The following is a 26,474-nucleotide window of genomic DNA, read 5'->3' as shown; positions in this document are numbered from 1 at the left end:
TACGTTACTTCCTGAGCTACCTCCCCAGCCCTGGTAGAAATTTCTGATTATTTGTTTGGAATTAACACATCAAGTATACAGTTGAATAAACTTAATATAGCTATAGAGCCAAACAACTATCACTATTTATTTTGGCAAATGTTACTAATTCTCGGAGAACATTTATCTAATCCTAGAAATTCATGAACTTTTCTTTCTTTCCTCTCCAATGAACTTGGCTATTGTAAACCATTAGTCTAGTTTCCATTGCTACAGGTTTGCCTCTTATGGTATTTCACTTTAGGCAAAAACAAAATCTATCATATGTTATAGCTGATTTCTTTTATACAAGGCATAGGTATGCTCAGCAAGCATGAATATCTTATTATTTGTTCCATTCTAAAAGAGATAGTTACTTTTCTCATTGCTATGACAAAAACTGAGAAATAAAGGGTTTTTGTTCACAGTTTAAAAAGGTACACAGGGATTCACTTGATGCTAAGTGGGAAAAATCTCTTCCTACGTCTTCATTCATAACCTCAATATTTTGTTTCAACTGCCAACTCCTGCAAGCATTTCCTGGGAATTCACTGGGCATGCCAGCCAAGGAAGTGGGGAGGCAAGCTTCAGACCTTTCCACTCCCTCTTCTCCTCTAAATTTTAATTGCCCAGTCTCATCCCCAGATCTGTAGCAGACAATCTGCTCTGCCCTCTTCCAGCTCTATACATACATTTCCAAGGGACCAAGATCATAGTGGTACATCTTGCCTTTTTTCAGACTCTGTACCTATCCAGGAGAACCCTGCCCCTATCTTGCTCATCTCTATCTAGCTCATAGTACTAAAAAACATGCTATATGAAGGCCCAAGTTTCAAGTTGGGACAAATGGAGGTTCCCAGAAGCATGCCCTACCAGACATCCCATGACTACCACATTTTCCTAAGTACCAGAGAGGGCACCAAAAACCAGGAAATGAAACATCCACCTAACAAGGACAAGACCAAATTTACTCAAGGAATAAATTCACCTAGAATTATATTCATCTCAAACCCAGATGCCTACATTCCAGGAAAAACACAATCATTAACAGCCAGGACAGTATGTGTCAAATTAAAACCAAGTAACCATACCACAGTAAGCCCTGAGAAAACTAATGTAATTGGAGCATGAGACAAGAAGTTTAATAATAGGTTTACCAGTGTGATTAAAGAGAAAATGAATGAATCCATTTTTAAAATGAAAATGCAAACAGAGGAATAAAATAAAGAAAACTATCCAAGATATGCAAGTGGAAATAGGACAAATAAATCAAACTCAAGCTGAGGCAAAAACAGAAATAATAATTTAGGTACTCAAACAGGAGCCTCAGCAGCCAACAAGCCAACAGGATATCAGAGATAGAAAATAGAATCTCAGTCATTGAAGACAACATAGAATAAATCAATGTTTTTGTCAAAGAAAATGTTAAATCTAAACAAAAAATCATGACACAAAGTATTCAAAGAAATCTGGGATACTATAATAAAATCAAATCTAAGAATGAAAGCAATAGCGGAAGAAAGGAAAGAAATACAGGTAAAAATTACAGAAAATATTTTCATTCAAATCATTGAGGAAATTTCCCCAACCTGAAGAGGGAGTTGCCTATCAAGGACCTGAAATACACTGAACCATAAAAGAAATCCCCATGACACATAATAATCAAACAATGAAACAACACAGAACAAAGAAAATATTAAAAGCTGCAAGGGAGAAATTAACAAATAATCCATAATAGCAGACCTACTAGAATTACTCCTGACTTTTCAATGGAGACTCTAAAAGCCAAAAGGGCCTGGAAAGTTATTCTATAGACTCTAAGAGATCACACATTCCAGTCCAGACTACTATAGAACACAACACTTTCATTGACAATAAATGGAGGAAAAAAGATATTCTAAGAAAAAAAAATAAGCAATGTCAATTTACAAATCCAGACAGAGGTATTAGAGGGAAAAGTTCCACCTTAAGAGGCTAATGGTATTAATAAAACATAAAGATTAAATAATATAGGACCAGCAAATCAGAAGAAATAGGGAAAACCCACATTACAAGAAAATAACGGGAGTAAAAAAGTACTCCTCATTGATAACACCAATATTCTCAATTCCCCAAAAGAGTCATTTTAATATCAGAAGAAATAGACTTCAAACAGAAACTAACCAGAAGAGATAGGAAAGGGCATTACATATTTCTCAAAGGAAAAAAACTAACAAGAGAAAATTGCATTTCTGAACATCTGTGCACTGAACTCAAGGGTACCCACAAAAGAAGTATTACTACAGTGTAAATCACATATCACACTGATAGGGTAAAACATTAATACCCCACCCTCACCAATGAGCAGGTCATCCAGATGAAACATACAGAGAACTGCTGGAGCTAACTACAAAAGCAAAATGAATGGACCTACATGTCTTTAAAGAACATTTCACCTCAAAACAAAGTAATATGTCTTTTTCTCCTCATCTTATGGAACTTTCTACTAAATGGATCATATACTCAAACACAAAGTAAGTTTCAATTCATAAAAAAATAAAAATTGAAATAATACTCAGTGTGCTTGACAACCATGAATTAAAGTTGGATATCCACAAAACAAATAATAAAAACCTTACAATCTCATAGAAACTGAAAATCTCTCTACTTAATGAAAAATGGTTCGACAGGAATTAAGAAAAAATACAAGACTTTCTAAAATTGAATGCAAATAGACACAAAGCATGCAAAGTTTATGGGAGAAAATGAAGGCTGCTCAAAGGGCAAGTACACAGCACTAAGTGCCTACATTAAAAAAAATGATCAGATTTCATATTAGTATTTTAATAGCACACCTGAGGTCTCTAGAACAAAGAAGAAAAAGAAAGAAAGAAAGAAAGAAAGAAAGAAAGAAGAAGAAGAAGAAGCAGAAGAGGAAGAGGAGGAGGAAGAGGAAGAAAAGGAGGAGGAGGAGGTGGAGGAGGAGGACAGGAGAAGGACAGGAGAAGGACAGGAGGAGGAGGAGAAGGAGGAAGAGGAGAAGGAGAAAGAGGAGGAGGAGGAGGAAGAGGAGGAAGAAGACAAGAAGAAGAAGAAGGAGGAGGAGGAGGAGGAGGAGGAGGAAGAAGAAGAAGAAGAAGAAGAAGAAGAAGAAGAAGAAGAAGTGGAAGAGGAAGAGAAAGAGGAGGAGGAGGAGGAAGAGGAAGAGGAGGAGGAGGTGGAGGAGGAGGACAGGAGAAGGACAGGAGAAGGACAGGAGGAGGAGGAGGAAGAGGAGGAGGAGAAAGAGGAGGAGGAGGAGGAGGAAGAGGAGGAAGAAGACACAATCAAATGAAGTAGATGACCAGAAATAAGCAAACTCAGAGCTGAAATCAATAAAATAAAAACAAAGAAAAACAATCAACAACAACAACTATAATGAAAAGAATCAATGAAGCAAAGTGTTTGTTCTTTGAGAAAATTAATGAGATTGACAAACCCTTATAGAAATTAACAGTAAGGCAAAGAAGAGGTATTAAACTTGTCTTCATTAGAGTCTTATTGCTGTGAAGAGACACGAAAACCAAGGCAACTTTTATAAAAGCGAACATGTAATAGGGACTGTATTATGTTTTCAGAGGTTTAGTCCATTATCACTATGGAGGGAAACATGGGAGTGTGCAGGCAGCCATGGTGGTGGAGGAGCCAAGAGTTCTATATCTTGCTCCGAAGGCAGTCAAAAGGAAGCTGGGTGTGTTTCACACTGGGCATAGCTTGAGCATTTAAGATCTCAAAACTCTACCTCCACAATGAGATACTTCCTCTAACAAGGCCTCACTTCCTCCAATAAGGCCACACCTCATAACAATGGCACTATGACCAAACATTCAAACACATCAATCTATGGGAGCCATAGCTATTCAAGCCACCACCCAAATTAGCAAAATTAGAAATAAAAATGTAACATAACAACAGACACTGAGGAAAGCCAGACAATCATAGGACATTCTTTATAAATCTGTGTTCCACACAATAGCAAAATCTAAAAGAAATGAATAATTTTCTAGATAAATACCACCTACCAAAGGTAAGTTAAGATGGGATAAGCAATTTAAACTGATCTATAACCCATGAAATACCAAGAAGAGGGCATACATTGTGTTTGGGTTAAATATTCTATAAATAATTGTTAGATTCACTTGGCTTATAACTGCAGTTATCACCAGAATTTCTCTGTTTTTGTCTGGATGACATGTCTGTGGGTTAGAATGGAGTAACAAAGTCTGTATCATTTTGGATGGATCAATATGTAATTTATGATGTTGAACTATTTTCTTTACAAATTTGGGTGCCCTTGTGTTTATAGCACAGATGGAAAGAATTGAAATTTCTTTCTTGGAGTTTTCCTTTGATACATATGTAATGTTCTTCCCTATTTATTCTGTTTTTTTGGGTTTGAAGTCTATTTTGTCAGTTATGAGAATGACTACACCAGGTTGCTTCTCCAGGTCTGATTGTTTAGAATAATATTTTCTAGCACTTAACCCTTAACTCTGAGAGTATGTCTACCACTTTACATTAAGCTGTGTTTCTTGGATTGAGTAGAGGGATGGATACTGTTTTCACATTCATTCTGTTATTATGTGTCTTTTTATTTTGGAATTGAGACACTTTCTGATGAGATATCAATGACCAATAATTGTTCATTTTTGTTGTCTTGTTGGTGGTTGGGGGTAGGAGATATGGTGTTGATGGTGGTGGTTGCGGTGTGTTTGTGTACACAAATCTTTTATTCCTTGTTTCCTTGGAGATAGGTAACTTATTAAGGTTGAAGTTAATCTTCTGCCACTTGCTCTTGCTCTAAATTTCTAAATGGATATTGATTGCGTAAATGTGGTTTTATCATTGAATTTCTTCTTGTCTCCATCTATGATGGTTGAAGGTTTTTCTGGACATGTGTTCTGGGTTGGTGTTTGTGGTCTCATACAATTGTTAGCACTTCTTTTCAGGCCCTTTTGGCTTTTACTGTCTCTATTGAGGTGTCTGACAAGTCTGCCTTTATATGGCCTTTCCCCGTTGAACATTTTAATATTCTGTTTTTGTTTTGGATATCTAATGTTTTGATTGTTATGTGCCAGGGGGTCTTTCTTTTCCTGTCCAGTTCATGTGGTGTTCTGTATGCTTCTTGTACTTGATAGGAAACTCCTACTTTAGGTGAGGAAACTTTTCCTCTATGACTTTGTTGAAAATATTCTCTCTGTCTTTTCCCAGGGCTTCTTTTCATTCCTCTATTTCTATATTCTTACATTTGGTAATTTATAGTCTTCCAGTTTTCAAGATTTTTTTATATTTATTGTTTTTGAACAATGAATCACTTTCTTCTCTTGTATCTTCAACACTTGAGAGTTTTTCTTCTACTAATTATATTCTGTAGGTGAAACTTGTCTCTGTGCTTCTCATTCATGTTTCTAAATTTTTCATTTCCAATTTTCCCTCAGTTTGGGTTTTCTTTATTGATCCTATTTCTACTTTCAAGTCAAGTGATTTTATTCATTTTCTTCCATCCATTGTGTGTGTGTGTGTGTATGTGTGTGTGTGTGTGTCTTTTCATAGATTTCTTAAAGAGATTTATTGATTTCTTCTTTGTGGAGCTCTATCACACATACACAGGCTGTTCTAAGGTCTTTTATGAGTGCTTCAAATTATGTTCGAGTACCCAGGGCCTGGTGTGGTGGGATTACTGGATTGTAGTGGAAACATTTTGTTCTGGCTGTTATTGATTGTGTTTTTATGTTTTTATCTAGGAATCAAGGTCTGGGAAAGATAGTAATTTTAGGTGCTGATGCCTATTTTTGTCTTTGATGGGTGGGTGTTTTGTTCCTTGCTTTCTGTTGCCCTTTCTGGTTGCTACTAGAGTATGGTAGGTGTGTGTTTCATAGTAGGAAATGCTTCTGGGATATAGACAGGTATACACCCTAGGGGATCCAGGTAGTAAAATATGTTTCTGGGTATTGGAACCTGAGACTTAGGAATGAGGACCATTCGGGGATGATGGAGGAGCTTTACAAGAAGGAGGAAATCAGGGGTTCCCCTAGCATCTGCTTAGTTATTCCCTTGGTGGTGGGGGCAGAGTGTGGAAAGAAGATCTGCTACAGAGTTGGGGATGAGGCTGGGCACTTTGACTTGGAAGAATGAGGGAAAGGTGAATATCTATAACTAGTCTTCCTTGATTCCTGAGCTGAAGTCTAGTTTTATTTTATCTCACTGTATCTTGTTTATTATTATTATTATTATTATTACTATTTAGGTTTTACAAAAAAACAAGAAAGGTTGTGAATCTGGTCTGTCAGAAAGGGGGTGTGAAGATGAAATGGGAAGAGTAGGAAAGGGGAAAATATATGTTTTATAAAAAAGTTTACTTTCAGTAAAAATATGTAATGTAAAAGACATCATTGTAAAAATGTGAAAATAATGTAAAATGTGTTTTAAAGTGTTTTTGCAGTGCTGTAGGGAAGAATTTCCACTACTGCAAACTAGGAGCTTTACCAACTCAGTCACTTATCCAGACCCTGATTAACTTTGTATAGAGAAACAGAAGATGCAAAGTCTTTCTTTTGTATATGTATGTCCAGTAGGTTTTTATTGAATACAATATCTTTACAGGATCCTTCACAGATACAATCTTGTCACTTTTCCTGATAAAATTTGACATTATTTTAGAGATTTAATTATTAATATCTTTTTATTTCTGAAGTCTCATTTATAGTCTATGGATTTCTCTATCTTGATGACAGTACAGAATAGTCATGATCACAGTATTTTTGCAATCAATTTAAATGTTGGATGAATATGTGGCTAGGAAGGATATTTCATACAAATTTTAGGATTAGTTCATCAATTTCTGAAAAAGAAAAACATAGAATTTTTTTAAAAGCAACTTTATTAAAGAAAAAACTCAATTATGGAAGTCTTTTGATAGATTACATGGTACCTCTACATTAATTTATGTAGCCTTACTTGTTTCAACAACATATTATACTTCTATTAAAAGATGTAGTCTTTGTTCTATACTCATTTATATGTTTTATTTCTTTGAGCATTATAAATGGAATTAGTAAGCCTCATTTTAAATTTTCATTAATATACAGAAACACACAGGTGATACTTACATGTTAAATTTCTGTCTAAAGTGTTAGCTCTATGGTTTATCATTTCAGTGTTTAGGATCCTTAAAGTCTTCTGCTTAATAAGTCTCATTGCTAACAACTAGAAGTAAATTTAGTGGCTGCTTTTTTATCTGATGTCCATTGTAATTCTTCTTGGCTGACGCAAATATACTGAGGTTATAGGTATATACCACCACACCACCAGAAGTTCAGTTTACATGTTGAGTTCTTAATCTTTTAAGCATAGATACAATCTTGTCAGTTTTCTAGATATTGGAATCACTTTATGTACACTCTAAGCAATGTTTCCTATTACGTAGATAAGTTTAAATATTTTAAAATTTCAAAGTTCTTCATATATTTTAATTTCTTCACAGGAAGTTTAACTGTCTGTTTAATATAAATCCTAAACAGTAATGAATTTTATAAATAAATGTATAAATGCAATGAATGTAAATTTCTTTCAACTAATCTAATACTTTGAATAAATTGAACAACATCCAAACAAAATTAAATCTCTAAGGTGAGTACTTAATCATAAAATTTAAATTAGAGTTAAACATGGCTAAAGGATCACATTTAAATGTACAAAGGTTGTATGTAGTTAAATATTGAAAATAGTAATACTATGGGCAAGTGAGATGGTTCAGTTGTTAAGAGTGTCTACTAATCTTTCAAAGGACCTGAGTTTGGCTACTAGAACACACACTGGCTATATCACAATTTGAAACTCCAAACTCAGGATATCTGACACCTTTTCTGACTTCTTTAGGCATCTGAACATATCCCTGAATACATACACATACTTTAAAAATGAGTCTTAAAATAATGATGGCAATAATAATTATAGATATACTAGACAGAAACTATTTACAGGAATATTTATGTATAAAATATTGATTATTGTTTTATTTCAAGACAGTAACTGTTTTAGTAAAAAGATGCATATCTATTAAGGTAACACATATAGAATGTGTAGAAAATAGCCATAGCTCTCATCAAGTTCTTTTTTTTTTTTAAATCTTAAAGTGAGTACATAGATGAAATCAACAATCTGAGACACCCTGGTAATGAGATCTGTTACAGATTTTGGATTATGATACAAATATATGTGAATAAGACTTTTTGCGTGTAAAATAAGAAGAGTGTTATCTTCTATTAGTTTGCCTATTGCTATGCAGAAGTATGCTCAGAACTGCTCTCTCTCTCTCTCTCTCTCTCTCTCTCTCTCTCTCTCTCTCTCTCTTGATAACTCAAAACACAATATTTCATTTATTGAAACATTGCGTAATTAACTCCAGTGTTATACTGATAAGCATTTTCCCACTAATATTTTGACTAGAACACACAATACAATCTTCCCAGAAACAGAAATACTTCTTTAAAATTAAGTAGTTAAACAGTGAAGTGAGTGCAGGTCTAGGCTTCCTTGCCGACTCAAAGATGGAAAAGTCTATCTACCTGACATTTACATTGTATTTACCATCTTCACTCAGCCCAATCCTCATTTATAGCAAATGAAGATACCATGGCTGCCTCTCTCCCAACAACAGAAAGTATCAGGAGCAGAGGGCAGGAGTCAGCTTTTCAATGCACTTTATTTGTTACTGTAACATTCTTTTATTTATTTTTTAACCCTCAAGCATAAACACAAACAACGTTCTCCTGTGAACACAATACTCTCTCAGCCCTTGTGAACTGATAGATCGACAACAGAGATCATTCAATTTCTGGTGTTCTCTCTCTGCTATAGCTCTTCTGAGCAGTACGTATCACACACACACAGAGGTAGGAAAGGCCATTTTTAATAAATTATCTTCTTTATTGTAGAGAAGTTCCCAACATTAAACAAAATGATAAACCAGGCCTTGAATGAGTCTCAAAGGCCACACACCATCCTCTCTATCTGAAGGACGAATCCCCTGGAGTGTCTAATCTTTGTCCAGTAACTTGATGGCAAGGTTGTCCAGGGTCACCATCCACACCAGGAGAGCCTCTGCCACCTCTCACTTGCCGATTCTTTGGACCACCCAGTCCTGCTGGCATGGAGGGCAGCGATTGTTCTGTTTCACCGACAGGGACATGCAGCAGTTGTAGAAGGAGTGGTTACATTCTCCCCAGACCACATCACAGTCTTCCTCTTTGTTTTCAGCTTGACATCTAAGACAGGCATCCGTCACTAGGACCCTGCAGATGGTGCAGGTGTCCTAGGTGCACTCAACAGCTCCACATGGCTACCGTGTTCCACTTCTTGAAGGAGAACATCTTGTCACCCCAACTTGGAGCCTACACTTCCAGAGTGAGAGAAAAGGACAAAAGGTTCCTCGCCCTCCTCCACGTTGGCCATGGCGGCGGTGCCAAGAACTGCTCTCTTGTTCTTCTGGTATTCAAGTACAAGCTTTATTGAGACTATTAGGTATAGGTAGAAACAGTTTCCTAGCTTTTTCTGTAGTTTATGGTCTTCAACTGAACAATTCAAGTAGCAGAGTCATATTCTGCATCTTTCTACTGGGAATAGAAATTGATTACCTCTCCTTGAAGTCCAGGTGTATGTTTTAGAAAGCTCCCTTCAGTCCCTGTCCAGAACCAAGCCCTTCAACACTTCTAACCACTGTATAAGATATCCAATTTTCAGTAATTCCTTTATGTTTCTTTAACATAGCTGAAAAAAACCTTTCATTATTGTTCTAGATTTATGTTGATGTTGGGCGTTTAAATCCTACATTCTTAGTATTTGAAGATGATTTTTTGACAGTAGTGTATGCATGCGTACTCTTCATATTACTTCAGTTCTCTGCTATTAACATTCTTAAGTACTTAGGAGATGAAGAGTGGAAAGCATTAGGCTTTTCAGCGATTTGGTCTTCCAAATTCAGCCTTGTTCACAGTCACTTAACCATGAACTTGAAAATAATGCCTAAGATGAACTATATGTAGATAAATAATCTTCAAAATCAAAATTATAAAATAAAAACCATAAAAGTCGGGTTCATGCATGTTTAGAGTTGGGCAGATAACAAATATTAGAAATAAGCTTAAGGATTTGATTTTTCTTATTTCTTAAATTCACTATATAATTTTTGTAGGTTTAAAAAAATTTCTGTGATTTGATGTCTGCAGTTTTAGGGAAAAAATAATACTATTTCTATTACCACCATTCTCATGTTACACTGAGGCAGGAGGAATACAGCATGAATACTCTATGCTTGGTCATGGGAAAATGCATCTCAGATTTCTACTCTTAATTTTCATTGAGATATAGCTGTTCAGAATTAAGATGTAATCTTGGTGAATTTTTCCTTTGAGGAGTATGAAGTGTCCTTCGCCATCTCTTTTGACTACTTTTTGTTAAAAGTCTATTTTATTTAGATATTAGAATTGCTACTCCAGCTTGTTTTTTGGGTCCATTTGCTTGGAAAACCTTTTTCTAGTCCTTTACTCTGAGACAGTGTCAATCTTTGTTAGTGAGGTGTGCTTCTTGTATGCAGCAAAATCCTATTTGCTTCTTATGTATCCATTCTGTTAGTCTGTGTCTTTTGTATGTGAATTCAGTCCATTGATGTTGGGAGATATTAATGATCAATGATTGTTAGATCCTGTTATTTTGATGTTGGTGGTATTTAGTGTGTGTGAGAGAGAGTCTCTTCTTTTGTTTTTGCTGTGAAATTATTAATTTATTGTGTTTTCATGGAAACACAAAAACTTGTCTTGTGTTACTTGTCTTGTGTTTCAGTTTTCCTTCTAGTATCCTCTGTAGGGCTGAATTAGTGGGAAGATAGTGTTTAAATTTGGTTCAACATGGAATATCTTAGTTTTTTCATCTATGGTGATTGAAAGTATTACTGAGTATAGTAATATCAATCTACATCTGTAGTTTATAAGGGTCTGCAAGACATCTGTCCAGACCTGTTTAGCTTCTAGAGTATCTGTTGATAATTTAGGTATAATTCTAATAGGTTTACATTTATATGTTTCTTGCCCCTTTTCTATTGCAGTTTTTAATAATATTCTTTTTTCTGTACATTTAGTGTTTTAATTATTATGTGATTAGAGAATTTTCAATTCTGGTCTAATCTATTTGCTCTTCTTTAAGCTTCTGCTACATTTATAACCATGTCTTTCTTTAGGCTAGGAATAAATTTAATTTTTTTCTTTTTTTCAGATACATTCTCAGCCTTTGATATGGAAATCTTTTCGTTCTTGATTCCTATCATTCTTAGGTTTGTTTTCATAGTATCCCAAATTTCCTGGATATTTTGTGTTAAAAACATTTGAGTTTTGGCATTTTCTTTGACCGATATACCAATTACTTCTATATCATTTTCTACCCATAAGTTTCTCCCTTCCTTAACTTCTATTCTGTTGGAAATAGAAGCTCCTCTTCTATTTCCTAGGATTCCATTTCCAGGGTTGCCTCCATTTTTGCTTTTTTTATTGCTTCTATTTACATTTTCAGGTCTTGAACAGTTTTATTCATTTCCTTCACCTGTCTGATTGCATTTTCCTTCATTTCTTTAATGGATTTATTTATTTCCTCTTTAAAGGACTCTATTATCTTCATAAGATGAAATTTTAGGTCATCATTTTTATCTTCCAGTATGTTAGAATATCCTGAGCTTGCTGTAGAAATGCTGGGTTCATATTGCCTTGCTTTTTATTGCTTTTGTTCTGGCACTGGCCTTTAGCCATCTGGTTGTATCTGTTTTTTGCTGGTCTGGGAGTCTCTAGTTGTGGCAGGCCCCTGGGACTCCAGGCAGAGCTGTTTCTCCTGGGTGGCAGCCAGCCTTCTGAGAGGCAGCAAGGGTGTGGCCCTGGGAGTAGCTTATAGATCCAGATTGCAGATAGAAATGTGGACTGGAATATGGAGACAGAGGAGCACAGGTAGACCTCAAGGCTACTGGCTTATTTGGGGCCTACCAGATGAGGGATTAAGGTGTAAGTATCTTACCTAGTTGTCCTGGGTAGCTTCAGACCTCCAGAGAGGCAGGGAGAGCTGTGGTTTGTGAATGGATGGTCATTTTCTAAATATAACTGCAGTCAATTTAAATCACAGAATGTTAATTTCCTCATGAGGTGATGCAGTTGAAACCAAAACCCTATTTTGGGGGTTCTCATAGTCCTTTTGCCTCTCTTTGAATTTATCTTCACAGGCTCAGGTTCAGATGAGAGGCAGTCAGTAATTCATGACTGTAAAAATGTCACTAGAGCTTCACTCTCTTCCAAGAAGAAATTATGCCTGACAAAAACAAGCAGGTGTTTAAAGCCACATTACCAAAGAAAGCAACAAACATTGGCATTGTCCTGCGAGCTCTAACTGTAACTGTACGGTAGGTATGAGAGACTAGGTAGGTAATAGACTAGAGAGGTGGCTCATGCATTAAGAACATTGCTTGCTCTTAGACAGCATTAGAGTTCAGTTCCTGGCACTCACATCAGATGGCTCACAATGGTCTTAACTCTAGCTCCAGGGAATCTGACACCTGTTCTGGTCTCTGGAATTATCCAATGTATTTCTACAGAATGCCAGAGATATCATATTGATCAAATTTGGCAAGAACTAGGCCTCCAGATGAATGAACTGGGCTCCATTCCTGGACTATTAAGTTTGCAAATACCAGAGCATAGTGCATGGGATCAACACGTAAGTGAAAAATTACATTGATGATTAGGTGGACAAGCAAAGGCCTCCCCTGCAGAGAGAGTCAGCACAGGAGACAAAAGAAGGTCGTGACCCCAGGTCCATGTACATATCTGCATACCTCTACTTTCAAGTAAAGAACATATGACAGAGGCAGGTTTCAGACTGATTTTTGCCTGAGTTGCTTATAAATTAGGTGTTAGTGCATGAGGAATACGTGAACTTTGGAATACGTCAGTTTCCTGTTTCCTATTGGTGGGCATTTCTTCACGTGCAATAGAAAGGAAAATTTAAGTCAGGGACTCCTATTTTGCAAGAGATATGGGTATTCATTTTATTATTTCTTCTTTATTGAAAAGGAAAATTGAAATTAAATTTGTACATTCTTAGATTTTTCTCTTTGCTATCATCAGAAAATTAACTTGGAGAATAAAAAGTTTAATTCGGCTCACAGGCTCTGTGTGTGTGTGTGTGTGTGTGTGTGTGTGTGTGTGTATTTCATTGTACTAATGAAGACATAGCAAAAGAGGAGGAAGAAGCTAAATGATCACATTACATCTATGCTCAGGAAGTAGGGAGTGTGTAGGAATGAGTAGTGTGTATTAAGCCTCAGGGCTTACCCTCATGGACCTACTTTGTATAGGTTGCACAAACTTCCTGAACAGCATGCTAGTGTTGCAAGTGTTGCACCAGGGGGCAAATGTTCTAACATGTGATACCATGGGGAACATTTTACATTGAAAACCGACACATGAAGATTAGTATTTTCTTAGAATTCATCCTTAAGCCCTACTTAGCAGAAAGCCCTGTATCTCCTGTGGGTAAAGACAACACTGTGATAGCAAGGTGAATTCTTGTTTCTCAATTACCATTGTTGTCTAAATGTTTATCTCTCCCATATAATCATAGAGCAAAATAAGAGTTTGAATACAGGTAATTTATATACTCCAAGTTTTTGACAATACTGTCATTTTATGCTATCAAGTACATCTCTTGTTCCTTAGGGTTAAAATGCAATTTCAGGATGTAGTTTGTGACTAAAGATAAAAAGAGAGCAGAAATACATCAGTTTATGTTATGTCTGTAGGAGAAACTATACGGTTGAATAATAGGACAGAAATAACAGTGACAAAAGAAAATGAGAAAGGTTGAAGAATGTGGAAATATATTTACATTTAAGTAAGTAAAAAGGAGACACAGAAGGTAACAGAAGAAGCAGCTAAAGTGCTAGAGAACGATGTGGATGGACCATGGAAGTCAGTAAAGAAAAAATGGAGGAAAAGAAGGAGGAGGAGGAGGGGGAGGGAGAGGAGGAGGACAAGGAATATGAGGAGGAATAGGATGTTTGCTATAAAGACTGAAGATGACGCAAAAAGGAAGTCTCATTTTATTTAGCCACTCAAATGTTGTGAGTAACATTTTATATGCAATTTCCCTGTAAGTTGGGAAAGGAAGTCCTGTGAATATATCCCCAGGAGTGGTCTAACTGGGTTACATGCAGATTTGATATAAAAATTATAAAAATTGAAACAGGCTAAAGCACAAACAGAAGAGTATATGTTGGTACATCTGTTAAACTATTTTGGAATATTGGCTAAAACTTTAAAAGTACCAGTAATTAGTTAATGTAAATTTCTCCATGTATTTTTCCTCTTATTTGCCTAATTAGACAGAATCTTGTTGCATTAAACATATACCTTCTGCTTCTGTATGTGACATCACACATGTATCACTGGAGTTGCTACAAAAGCACCATAGAATATTGTCTTTTCAAAAAATGCTGAAGAGCTAGTCTTGATAAATTTTCAGTAATCAAAGCAAATAATAAAATTCTAAATTTTACATTATGTGATTATGTAATTTATTTATTTATTTATTTATTTTGTGTGTTTGTGTGCATGAACACACACTGCACACATAATACACATGTCATTGAGTACATGTAGGCCTCAGAAAATTATTTGCAAGAGTTGATTTTCTTCTTCTGTCATGTTGATGCAAGGGATTGAAGTCATGTTATCAAGCTTGGCAGCAAGTACTTGGGTGTACTGTGCCATCTCACCGCTCTCAACTATACTGCCTAAGTCATCATCCATTAGCACTTCAATGTTCACTGATGTTCCTACCTTCTACTATAACAGAGTCATTAAACAATTTCATCATGATCTGTGAGTTCACAATTTTTTGGTGTGGTGACAGTGTATGAAGTATCCAAGATGAAATCAGTTATTGACTGGCTATGTTGGAAGATAGGAAAGTGGATAAGGCTTCCCATGAAAAGCACACTTCTGAGTCTGAAAGAGTTGTAGGTAACTGGTAGGTCAGGTGTTGCCACCACTGGCAGTGAGAGTCACCTGAGTGACTGGAAGAATTTCTTCTTCAACACCACCATCCAGCCTACCCAGGCATAAAAGTCCAAGCTGTCAAGAAGAATGAGGAATAGCTTGATTGTCAAATCTCTGGCTCTACTATTGTCAGCAACACTGTGGTATTATCTGCCTTATTTCCACACTTGGCTAAACCAACCAGATTTAATTTTAGTGTGGTCAGTCAGATGATCAAGTAAAACAACTCATGAGGTAGCTTGTAAACTGCACTGCGCTGCACATTTGTACATTTCTTTGATTTTCCCATCCAATTTCCTTACGTTTGCAGAACGTATAAAGTATAATACCTTAATTGTCTGGGGGGACACATTTCTTTTAAATGTAAGTGGTACTTTTACATATATATTTGGGTTTTACTATTGCTTCAGTTCAAAACAGCTCCTCCATTAGGTGCAGGTGATCTGGGAGCTGGATTAGTTGTTTAAATGAAAACAAAAATGTTGTTTTTCTTTACTATAAATGCTTTCCTTGCTCATAGGTGGACCATGTAAATGTACAAATGAGTGAGGAAAGTGATAACTGTTGCCTTCTTCTCTATGTCTATAAATAATCATCTACATCATTATTCATATAGAGACAAAAATGAGAAGGGAATGATCTATGGTGTGTCTGCATGATTCTAGCAATTTTTGTATCCTACATGCTAACCATGGTGTATGGTTATATAGGAATTAGAATATCTCCAGTTTTCGAGTTCTTGTTGAAATGGTACAGGTACATTAAATAAGGAATGTCTGTCTTTGCTAGGAGAGAATAAGGACTTCTGCCTAACAGGAGTCTCCGAAGTGTCCAAACATGAGTAACTCTAATGATGGCGGAAGTAACATGTTATAATCACAATCTTGTTCCACCTCCCGGGTCCTAGAGTATCTTTTTCTATGATTATATTATGCTTGGGGGGCCCAGTGTCACCACTCATCTCAAGGATATCTCAGTTCTGAGCCTGATACACTAGGAAAGAAAGAATCCTTTTCAAAAGATGGACTGAATTAACCTTCACTAAATATTTTCGGTATGCCCTGTGAAGCTGCCCTGTTTTGTGAAAGAGTGATATGCCCTACTGTGTAGTATTTGGGAATGTTAAGGTGCCAGTAGCAGCTTCTGACATTACCCCTATACTTCCTGTTCACATTGTTCACTCTCTTATATAATACCTACCCCATCTATATCAATGGGTTTAATGTAGCAGCTTGCCTAAAAGGACATTCTGTGTTTGTCTCTGGCTACAGGCTTGTATCATTGTATCTTGTGTATCATTTCTAATGGATACAGGCACCTGGCAAAGCACCAAGGACTTCCTGTAGCCACAGTCAGCAAGAAAATTAAGTCCTCAACCCACCTGCACAAAGGATACTTGATCCTCACAACAATCACTGGGAAGACTTAAATGCTAGAAGGGGCTGTGGTTCTGTCTGGCTCCTAGACCGCAGCTCTTGTGAAATCCCAAAGAAAAGGAAGCCATTCTGATTCATATTCTTTCTAACAGAAACAATATCATGCCATATCTTTACTACTTTAACAAACTAAATTTTTGAGTCATTTGTTGTGTAGTAACAACCAATGATGGAGGTTGATTTGTCATTGAATTTTAGAAAGGAAAAAATGTAAAGTATTCCCATCAAGAACTTTAGAAAACAGGGTCTAATTGAGTATATTTCTTTCTCATTGCCCTATCAAATTCAAAGTGAGTTCAGCATGAAAGGACATGGAGCCAGAGACAAGAGGAAATTGTTTCACCCACCATAGACCACAGCATAAATGAGAACTATAACCTTTTGATATAAATATATGAAATCTAAGTAGTATTTGCTCAACAGCATCCTCTGGTTCAGTGTATTTCTTCTTTACTATGCCTGGCATTTTCTTGGGTAATTTTCTATTTTAAAGATCTATCCTCTTTGGTCAATGAAATTGACATCATTAGTGGTCCCTAGGAACTAGAAGGCAGACCCAATGCCCACAAGCTGTTTAAAGGGTGGCAATCAAAGATGGTCTCTAGACACTGGCAAATATCCCTTGGAGAGGACAATTTCTCTGTTCTTCCCTGACTTATGAGGTTTTATTTTTCCTACACTCACTGCTTGCCATTCTCATGGCATAAAATAATTTATATACTATTCATGATTACTCAGGACTCTTTCTTCAACCCCTTGACATATGTAGATTTTGTTGTGCATGTGTATGTGTGTGTGTGTGTGTGTGTGTAAGAGAGATAGATAGACTGACAGAGATAGAGACAGAGACAGATACAGAGAAAGAGATAGAGAAACAGAGACTCTCCAATCAGAGCTATGTTGAAGGAATAATAAAAATATTACACATATTTACATTTTAAATATTTTGCATATATGCATGGGTATCTGTGAGTGTTTATATGCACTCCTTGCATATAAGAGTTCACAGATGTCAGAAGTTCATATCATACCCCTGGACTGTAGTTTCATGTAGTTGTGGGGAAAGGCCCTGACTCAGATCCTCTTCAAGAGTAGTAAGTGGTCTTAAGCACTAACTTCTTTTGAATTCCTCTTGTAGAGTTTCTTGACTGTAAGAAACTTCTAGTTCATAGGAAATTGTAAAATTGATTCTTCAGGCTAATCTCATATGCTATCATTTCATTAGCTGATCAGTGATATTTCCTAGGCCTTTATATATTTTTTCACATGTTAGGAACCAGTCATCTCTTAGCTAATTCCCCAAAGAGCTAAAATGTTCTGAATGATGTAGTTGAATTCAGACAAAATAGGAAACCATCTTTAGACCTCCATGCAATCCAAAGGTAGGGGAATCTCTGCAAATAATCCATTTTCTCTTTTATCTTGAACTCCTAAGATTTAGATTTTTCACTTCTAATTATATAGTTGCATGTGTGATTCCATGGGGTCAAGTGTTATATGTCTGTAAAAGTTAAAAGAAGGTATTGGATCTCCTGAATCTAAAGGTATGAAGCCTGTAATTGGGCTTATATGAGTGCTGAGAACTGAACTCAGGTACTCTGGAGGAGTAATGTGTGCTCTTAACCAGAATGCTATCTTCCCACACCTTCATGTTGAACTTTGAACTGTTTTGACATTAGCTAGTGGTTAAAATCACAGATCTAGTTTCCATTCACCTTCCATAAAAGGTCACCTTCACTGACATTTTGTACAATACAATCTTTTATTATCCTTCCATGTAAATTAATGGTATACTAAGTACATCACAACATCATAATAATATATCATGTCCCTTAATCATATTTTTATGAAGACTAAGACTTTTGAGCTGGGGAGATGGTTCAGAGCCTTTTGTACAAATATGAGGACCTATGTTTGGATAGCCAGCAGTTGTGTGAGAAGTTAAGAGTAGCATGTGCCTGTAACCCTCCAGCTGGGAAGTAGAAATGGAAGGATCTCTGGAGTGTACTAGCCAGCCAGCCTAGCAAGCCAGTAAGCTCTGAGCTCATCAAAAGTCCCTATTTCAAAAATTAAGACAGAAGTCATCAAAGAAAACCTCTGACCTCAGGGTTGCAGTTGCATACGCATGAATACATGGAGTGTCTACATGCCCCATTCCAAGTGCATGTACACACAGACATACTCACTCACACACAAAACTCTAAATTAAGACCATAATGCAGTCCTCTTCAGCCTAGTGGACTATAACCATTGGCTTTACTCTGTTTCACATGTGAGTGTTTAAACTGTTGTATTACACGATTGGCTTCTTCCAAGTAAAATATCCCAGCCAAATTTGAGTGTATTTAGTGTGTGTGTATCTGTGTTTGTGTTGTGTGTGTGTGTGTGTGTGTAAAAGTGTATGTATGTGTCCTGTGTGTGCATTTGTGTGTACATGTGAAGGTGCTGTGTGCGTATGCATGTGCGTGTGTTTGGTAGCAACAACTGAGATCATTTTAAAAATAAACTCAAGTGCCAATTTTATTAAAACTCACATCCAAAGAGCTAGAAGCAATGAAAAGAGAAATATAAATATAAAACACTAGAAACAATAATTCTAATTCAGAAGGCAGTTATTAAATTATGAGACAGAATTCCAGATTAGTTTATATTAACTAATAAATATAAATGTGCATTCACCATCAAAATTGACTCCAAAGCAGAAAACCACTCAGACTAATTGACACAAAAGAATTAAATTATTGTAAATTGGTTCTCTTTTTATTGAAAATAGATTTTATCATACAATATATCCTGATTATAATTTCTTCTCCTTCTACTCCTCCTAGTTTCTCCCTATTTCCCCTCTTTTCTAGACCTACTCTCTTTCTGCCTCTCATTAGAAAAGATCAGGCTTCTAAGAGATAATGACAACCAAACATGGCAACATAAAATATAATAAGATGAAGCAAAAATTTAACATCGAAGTTGGACACAGAAATACAATAAGGGGAAAGAGTCCCAAGAGCAAGCAAAAGAGGCAGAGACCCACTCTTTCTTATAGTCAGGAGTCCCTTAAAATTACTAAAGTAATAGCTATTATTTTATATGTAGAGGAACTGGTATAGACCCATGCAGGCCCTGTGCCTGATGATGTAGTCTCTGGAGCACATAGGAGCCTTGCTGGGTTGATTGAAAAGTACATGTTCTCCTGGTGTCCTCCACCCTCTCTGGCTTTTATACTCTTTCCAGTTCTTTTTTCCCCAGGATTTCCTGTACTCTGAAGGGAAAGATTGATGGTTTAGTCTCTCTACATAGTGTCTGGTTGTGGGTCTATGCATCTGTTGTGGATATGTCTCCATAGGAAACCTCTATGGTGGTTAATAAATAAGGCACTGATCTATAAGAATAGAAGAATATCAGTAGGAACCATTTTATTGATTTTATTATTTTTTTAGACCAGTAGTGTTTAGCTTTTTTAAAAAAAAAATATTTATTTTATGTGCTTGAGTACACCATCACCCACTTTAGACACACCAGAAGAGGGCATCAGATCCCACTACAGATAGTTTTGAGTCAACATGTGGTTGCTGCAAGTTAAACGCATGACCTCTGGAAGAGTTCTTAACTGCAAAGCCATCTTTTCAGCTCCAGTAATGGTTAGTTTTATCATAACTCTCTGGACTATCTTCTCTCTGGTTCTTGTGTACCTAAGCAGTATCAGGTATGCATTACTTCTTGTGAAGTGGTCCTTAAGTCAAATCAGACATTGGTTGGGTACTTCTACATAATTTGTGCAACCACTGCCCTTGAATTTTTTCAGGGAGAATAGTCTGTACATAAAGTTTTTGTTGATGGCCTGATGTTTGCTTCTGTTTCAGTAGCCTGCATATTAACTTCCCACATCAAAGAGACTAGAACATCAGGATGAAGGCTCCATGTAGGCACCAGTTTGACTTCTTCATATTCAACATGAGTTGTGTGGAGCTGATTCTTAGTAGTGGGGCCTTGATATCAGTTTGTGGACAGAAATTCTTTGTCTTAGCACTGACCTGGGTTGTTCTGGGATTTTTCTGAGACTCTATTGGCCAATAACTCAACTGAGTACAAGTCATTCCCAACACTGGAAGCATTGCTAGCTATAAGACAGCCAGTTAAAACTTTGTTGCTTCCATTACTAGGAGTTCTCCTAAGGATTATTGTAATAGACTCCAGGAAATGGCCATTGCACTATGTTTTCACTGTGTCTTAGTTAGGGTTTCCATTGCTATGAAGAGACACCATGATCACAACAACTCTTATGAAGGAAAACATTTAACAGAGGCTTACTTACAGTTTCAGATGTTTTAGTCCATTGTCATGGAGGGAGCATGGCAGTGTTCAGGCTGATTTGGTGCTGGAGGAGTTGAGACTTCTACATATTGATTCTGTATCTGTGCCTACACCTGGTTATTCCTGCTCCCATCCCTTTCCACCCACAGTCCACCCACCCCAGAGTAATCCATGCATTTCCCACTAGATCCTTCCTTTTTATCAAATCTTTCTCTGTTTATAGGTTGTAGCTTCGTTATCATTTACTTTAGAGCTAATATCAGCTCGCAAGGTAAATACACACCATATTTATCTTTTGGGGTCTGGGTTACGTCACCCAGCATGATTTTTTTCTACTTCCATCCATTCATTTAAAAATCCCATAATGCTTTATTAAACCTTTAAGTAATACTCCTTTGTGTAAATGTACCTTTATTCATTCTTCTGTTGTGGGAATTCTAGGTTGTTTGCAGTTCCTGTCTATTATTAATAAAGCTACAGTGAACAGGGTTGAGAAAGTGTCCTTGTGATAAGATGAAGTATCCTTTGGGTATATGTAAAAGACTTCATCTTGAGGTAGATAGATTCCCTATTTTTAGAGGAAATGTCATATCGATTTCCATGTGACTTCGTGAGTTTGCACTTCCACCAGCAATGAAGAAGTGTTCCCCCTTGTTCCACATCCTCAACAGCATGAGCTGTCACTTGTGCTATTGATCTTAGCCATTCTGACAGGTGAAAAATGGAATCACAGAGGAGTTTTGATTTGCATTTCTCTGATGGCTAAAGGATATTGAGCATTTCTTTAAGTTTTTTATTAGTAAGTTGAAATTTCTTTATTACAACTTTTCTATTTAGATATATACTTTATTTTAAAATTGGATTATTTATTCTTTGATATCTAGTTTCTTGAGTTCTTCATATATTTTCGATATTAGACCCCTAAGAGACATAGAGATGATGAAAATCTTTTCCCATTCTGGAGGCTGTACCTTTGTCTTATTGACAGTGTCCTTTGCCTTACAGAAGCTTATGAGTTTTATGAGGTCTCATTTATTCATTGTTAATCTTGTTGCCTGTGCTATCAGTATTATGTTAAGGAAGTCATCTCCTATGCCAATGCATTCAAATCTTTTCTCCTCTTTCTCTTCTACTGGGTTCAGTATACCTTATTTAATGTTGAGGTGTTTGATCCACTTGGACTTGAGTTTTATGCAGCATGATGAACATGGATCTGTTCTCATTCTTCTTCAGGAATCCATCCAGTTTTACCAGCATTGTTTGTTGAAGATCTTGTCTTTGATCCAGTGTATCTTTCTTGCTTTCTTATTAAAAATCAGGTGTCCATATGTATTTGGATTTATGTTGGGGCCTTCAATTCAATTCTCTTGATCAACATTCCTGTTTGTTGTGAATACCATTCTGTTTTTATTACTAGAGCTCTTTAATACAGCTTGAAATCAGAGATGGTGATACCTCTAGAAGGGCTACTGTAGCTATCTTAGAGATTTTTTTTTTCGTATGAAGTTGAGAATTTTCCTTTTAAGGTCTGTAAATAATTGTGATAGGAATCTTGTGGGCATAGCTCTTCCTTCTGTTTCTGTTTGTCCTTAGTACCTGGCTTGTACTGCTCATGAGTTAGCAAAGGTTGTTCATTATAGATTACACCCCAGTCACTGATGAAAAAGTAAGAAAAAGAAGAGCACAAGTTGTCAAAAATGGGAGATAGCAACTCTTTATCATCTCTTCATTAAATTGTTACCAATGAGAATATATAATGATACTGTATTTTCCTTTTGTTTTTAAATATAACATCCACATATATGTTTATATGCATACATATATATGAAATTATTTATTTTTAATACTACATCTAGAAGCTTACAAAATAGTAGGTTCCCCTACAATGACTTTTTAAAGAGGCCAAGTCCAGAGGCAGTGCACTCACAATAGTTTTGTACAATGTATGCCATTTTTTTCAACTAAGCTATTATAACTACAACTTAGTTGGGGCTGTCAAAGTGCTTTCAAATATTCACTTTATTCATAATTATAATGCATTTTAAAAAATACCTTTCTGTTCATTTGAAAAATGAATGTGACTTTCATAGCTCTGTCAACTGACTGCCTTATTTTCACTGACTTAAAGTACATGGGCTCACGTAAAAAAAATCTAACATGTAAAGGACAGTAAGTTGGTGAAAAGCTGACCATAAACAACTTATCATTAGCCTCTTGAAGGGAACTGCCAATTGAAAAGAAGGTAACAATGATGACAACAAATTCAAACAAACAAAACATCAAAAACTATACAAGATTGTGATTTGAAGCCTCAGTACAATATAACGGGTGATTATATGGAGGAGGTTATATATGCATTGAAGGAAGGAATTGAACTCCCAGAATGTTTAGTATAAAACTATGTTTCCAAATCTAACCAGAAAGACACACAATGAATAGAGTGGATGTTGATGGCAAAGATTTGTAAGTCAACTTGAAAAATTATTAGCTAAAATTTCAAAGGGATAATGTACCCAAACAAGAACCTGATGAAAACAATAAATATATATGAAAACAATAAATATATATGAAAACTGTTTCAGTGACTATATGTTAGAATTTGTAGAAATATATAACAACTTTATATAGTAGGACCCAGTACCTGAAGAAATAAAAGAAGACAATTTTTCCAAAGAATGGTTGTAATCTGCAGACTGGAAAATTCTGATTAGTATCTAAAGTCTCTTGAAAAAAATGATGTCTCTAAATTCATGTTGTAGAAAGAAATCAAACTGAGAGTGTGAACTAGAAACAGACAGAAAGACATATGTACAGAAAGGAGGGAGGGAGAAACGAAGAGTGGAATGGAGGAAAGGATGGAGGGATGGAGAGGGAGAGAAGATTAAATAAGAACTATAAGATATGCATGCTTTTTATATGATAACTCCGCAATAACAGGATATCTCTGTCCAGAAACCACCATAAATTCTAAAATACTATGTTGAGAAGCTTGAATTGAAGACTTCTGAATTGAAGTTTTCTTCATGGGAAGATAATTCAGTAGATATAGCATGTCCAAGAAATGTCAGGTCAAAATGGGTATTGCCAAGCAATTTAAATAAGATGCATACAGGAATTCAAGTGTCTAAGAGATTTTCTTGGGTGCAGGGGAGAGTAAAGAAAACTCTTTGAAGAACATGGTGTGCCTTTTCAGCTACACACAAAAAAAGGTGCCTATGCCATAGTATTCTGTCCTTTCAGTAAACCTCATGAAAGAAAGGTCAATGAAATGCATTCAGAATGAATGTAAGAAACAAGTCAACTTACTAATTTCAGAGCATTTTCTGCATTTTGGGGAATATATGAAAATACAATCAGATAATATGTAAAAGAAAAAATTAAGCATTGCAGATTGTTGTTACTGCCAATCTGAGAAGCTGTTGTACTGAAGCAGAAGACAGAGGTCATGAGACTGAGATGGTTGGCCAGAGCTCTCAGAATTTATGGGAGGAAAAGGTGTACGAATATTCTCAATGGATCAGTTGAGGTCATGTATGATGCAGGGATAAGTGGATATTATCAGTGGATATTTAGAGAAGTATCATAAAGGGAAAACTGGGTATAATAGTCAATGCCAAAAAGAGTAGAATAAAATGTAAGCATCAAGAGACATGCTGGTAAAAAGTACAAAATATTCCCTTGGGGTAGCTCCTCGAAACTGTATGTTCATGCCAAGCAATTATTCCTTTCTCTATTTTATTTCTGTCTCTTGATATTAATTAGGGTTCAAGAAATGAACAGCCATAAGAAATGGCAATCAATCTTTCAGATTTAACGCAATAACAGTTATTCCTCATTCTTGTCACACTTCCATTAGTTTTTATTGGGCTGTATCTCCTATCAGATATTGAAAGGATCAGATGCCTGTCATCTGTTGCCTTTGCCTTTGAGTGAGACACAGGTTTCTCTTTCTGGACAAAATCATAATAATAATAATGAAAAGACAAACAACTCAGAGGAGATAGATCCAAGAGATCTCCTACTAAACTATCCAAGACTGCTAATGATTCATCAATAAAAGTCACACCAAAATTCAGAAGAAGGAAATGCACGTATGCACATGTACACACACACACACACACACACACACACACACACACTAGTTCCATCATGTCATCCTTTTAGGTAGTCTTTCTCAACCTCTGACAATCCAACTCTAAGCCTTAACATGTTGGAATCCATAGTGATTAATTTTAATTTTCAACTTGATACAATCTAGAATCATATAGGAAGATAGTCTCAATGAGGAATGTTTTGGATTAGGTGAGCCTGTGGATATGCTTATAAGAGATTTTCTTAATTGAGTTAATTGAAGTGGGAAGACACACCTTTAATATTGTCAGCACTGTGTCTTTGATTGGATATGAAAGACTTTGATTTACTTGAAAGGACTGAGAACTACTCTCACTCTTTCTCTTCCTCTGTCACTGTCTATCTTGCTCTCTGACTCTCTTGCTGTCCTTCTTGCTCTCTCCCTCCCTTACTTTGCACTTTGACAACTGATACAATATGAAACACTGTTTCAAGTTCTTACCTTGACTTCTTGGCATTGATAGAGCATAATTTGAAATTGGGAGTGAAAATAAACCTCTTTATTTTAGAAACTGTTTTTGTTCAAAATATTTTTGACACGTGAGAGGACAAACTCAGTGGTAGTAGACAAGACTATCTCAGTAGAAATAGTTCCATGGAGAAAAAGATAAAGAAATTAACTTTAACTGAATTTGAATGTTTTATTGACACACAAGGTGACACAGTTTACACAGCAACATTGGATTTCTAGCTGTCTTGAATGTTGTGTCTTCACATCACTTAAAAGTAACTACAAGAGGAAAAAATAAATTGGACAATTCTACTAAGTAAAGTGAAAGGAAGGCTGGCCAGAAAACCCTGTGACCTTGGTCATTTATTTCACTAGCTGGGAAGGTTTAGTACATCAGTTACAATTGGAACCGTGTTTTTGGTATCTTCTCTTTTCTACATCTCTCCATTCATTTCTGATCCCTGATCTCTGTTAAACATGAAGGGAACTGCAAATTCAAAAGCCAATAGTCAGGGAGTATTTATGACATCTCAGACACACATCCATTCATATTTGAAGGCAAAATATGATTCTGAAATGGAATTAAGTGAAATGTCACAAATTCCCAGACAGAAACAAATTAAAGAAGGAAGGGAATGTGGAATTCCATGATCCATGTTGCTAAGGACAAAGATGCTTCTTTTGCAGTGGTATCAATGACTACAGATTCATAACTGAGAATGAGAGACATTGAAGGCTTCTGTGACAACCTCTTCCCTTACTCCACTACATGTTCCTAGAAAAGAAACAGTCCAGAGAGGAAGCTATTGAAAAGAGTTCTTAAAATGTGACAAAGATGCTGAAACGTAGCTCTTCACAGTCCATGGCTTCCGGCAAGTGTTGGGAGGACTTCAATTTTCTTTAAGGGGCTGGCTACTGGGAGTTTGAGCATGTTCCAGTGACTATATGGGCAAGAAAAATTGGACTTAGTGTTTTGTTTTGTTATGTTTTGTGAGGTTTAAAGGGATGACCAGGGAGGAA

The 26,474-nt window shown here is 36.1% G+C and overlaps 1 pseudogene; it reads right to left on the bottom strand.

The window, feature by feature from the left end:
- Positions 1-9,148: 9,148 nt before the first annotated feature.
- LOC114616806 lies at positions 9,149-9,489 on the bottom strand (annotated as a pseudogene).
- Positions 9,490-26,474: the final 16,985 nt, after the last annotated feature.

The sequence above is a fragment of the Grammomys surdaster genome, unplaced genomic scaffold (genome assembly GCF_004785775.1).
Source record: "Grammomys surdaster isolate TR1022 unplaced genomic scaffold, NIH_TR_1.0 133, whole genome shotgun sequence".
NCBI lineage: Eukaryota > Metazoa > Chordata > Mammalia > Rodentia > Muridae > Grammomys > Grammomys surdaster.
Note: the sequence above shows the minus strand (reverse complement) of the source record. Positions and strands in the feature narration are given on the sequence as shown.